A 2500-nucleotide genomic window follows, 5' to 3' on the forward strand; every position below is an offset into this window, starting at 1 on the left:
CAATTTTATAATCCTGTGTCCTTAAAATATCAATACTTATATAATTGCATAGTAAAATATAATATTACAATATAAACATTATATTTCGTTATATAAGTTTAAAAATTAACATAACTGTAATAACTAAGCATTATGCACCTTCTAATACAGAAACACTAAAAGTATTCCCACGCAAACACTCCAATGCGTGTGATACGTTATTAGGGACAGCATTCATGCATGAATGCTTTAAAAGTAAAGATATAAACACGGATAACAGCAACACTTTATCAAAGGCACCAATCCAGATATCAATGACGAATAAATGTTTATTTATTAATACGAAAGTTATTTATTGCGCTGCCCGGCTAATCGGAGGTTCCGCCGAGAGCGAAGAGCAACACGCCGCGAGTCGACTTTTGCATCGCCCGTACGCCGGAGGTACTGCCCGAGCCCGTCGGAGGTACCGCCGAGAGCGAAAGCAACACGCCGCGAGCCAACTTTTGCATCGCCCTTACGCCGGAGGTACCGCCGAGAACGAAAGCAACACGCCGCGAGCCGACTTTTGCATCGCCCGTACGCCGGAGGTATCGCCGAGAGCGAAAGCAACACGCCGCGAGTGGACTTTGTCGCGCGGCAACGTCGGAGGTAATGCCCGAGCCCGTCGGAGGTACCGCCGAGAACGAAAGCAACACGCCGCGCGCGGACTTTGTCGTGCGACACCGTCGGAGGTACTGCCCGAGCCCGTCGGAGGTACCGCCGAGAAAGAAAGCAACACGCCGCGAGTCGACTTTTGCATCGCCCGAAAGCCGGAGGTACCGCCGAAAGCGAAAGCAACACGCCGCGAGTGGACTTTGTCGCGCGACAATGTCGGAGGTACAGCCCGAGCCTGCCGGAGGTACCGCCGAGAACGAAAGCAACACGCCGCGAGCCGACTTTTGCATCGGCCGTACGCCGGAGGTACCGCCGAGAGCGAAAGCAACACGCCGCGAGTGGACTTTGTCGCGCGACAATGTCGGAGGTACAGCCCGAGCCCGTCGGAGGTACCGCCGAGAGAGAAAGCAACACGCCGCGCGCGGACTTTATCGTGCGACATCGACGGATGTATCGCCCGAGCGAGCGTCCGGAGGTACCGCCGAGAGCGAAAGCAACACGCCGCGAGTCGACCTTTGCATCGCCCGAAAGCCGGAGGTACCGCCGAGAGCGAAAGCAACACGCCGCGAGTGGACTTTGTCGCGCGACAATGTCGGAGGTACAGCCCGAGCCCGTCGGAGGTACCGCCGAGAACGAAAGCAACACGCCGCGCGCTGACTTTGTCGTGCGACACCGTCGGAGGTACCGCCCGAGCCCGTCGGAGGTACCGCCGAGAAAGAAAGCAACACGCCGCGAGTCGACTTTTGCATCGCCCGAAAGCCGGAGGTACCGCCGAGAGCGAAAGCAACACGCCGCGAGTGGACTTTGTCGCGCGACAATGTCGGAGGTACTGCCCGAGCCAGCCGGAGGTACCGCCGAGAACGAAAGCAACACGCCGCGCGCGGACTTTATCGTGCGACATCGACGGAGGTACCGCCCGAGCGAGCGTCCGGAGGTACCGCCGAGAGCGAAAGCAACACGCCGCGAGTCGACTTTTGCATCGCCCGTAAGCCGGAGGTACCGCCGAGAGCGAAAGCAACACGCCGCGAGTGGACTTTGTCGTGCGACACCGTCGGAGGTACCTCCCGAGCCCGTCGGAGGTACCGCCGAGAACGAAAGCAACACGCCGCGAGCCGACTTTTGCATGGCCCGTACGCCGGAGGTACCGCCGAGAGCGAAAGCAACACGCCGCGAGTGGACTTTGTCGCGCGACAATGTCGGAGGTACAGCCCGAGCCCGTCGGAGGTACCGCCGAGAGAGAAAGCAACACGCCGCGCGCGGACTTTATCGTGCGACATCGACGGATGTATCGCCCGAGCGAGCGTCCGGAGGTACCGCCGAGAGCGAAAGCAACACGCCGCGAGTCGACCTTTGCATCGCCCGAAAGCCGGAGGTACCGCCGAGAGCGAAAGCAACACGCCGCGAGTGGACTTTGTCGCGCGACAATGTCGGAGGTACAGCCCGAGCCCGTCGGAGGTACCGCCGAGAACGAAAGCAACACGCCGCGCGCTGACTTTGTCGTGCGACACCGTCGGAGGTACCGCCCGAGCCCGTCGGAGGTACCGCCGAGAAAGAAAGCAACACGCCGCGAGTCGACTTTTGCATCGCCCGAAAGCCGGAGGTACCGCCGAGAGCGAAAGCAACACGCCGCGAGTGGACTTTGTCGCGCGACAATGTCGGAGGTACTGCCCGAGCCAGCCGGAGGTACCGCCGAGAACGAAAGCAACACGCCGCGCGCGGACTTTATCGTGCGACATCGACGGAGGTACCGCCCGAGCGAGCGTCCGGAGGTACCGCCGAGAGCGAAAGCAACACGCCGCGAGTCGACTTTTGCATCGCCCGTAAGCCGGAGGTACCGCCGAGAGCGAAAGCAACACGCCGCGAGTGG

Source organism: Pogonomyrmex barbatus, unplaced genomic scaffold (genome assembly GCF_055798465.1).
Source record: "Pogonomyrmex barbatus isolate J1 unplaced genomic scaffold, ASM5579846v1 scaffold42, whole genome shotgun sequence".
NCBI lineage: Eukaryota > Metazoa > Arthropoda > Insecta > Hymenoptera > Formicidae > Pogonomyrmex > Pogonomyrmex barbatus.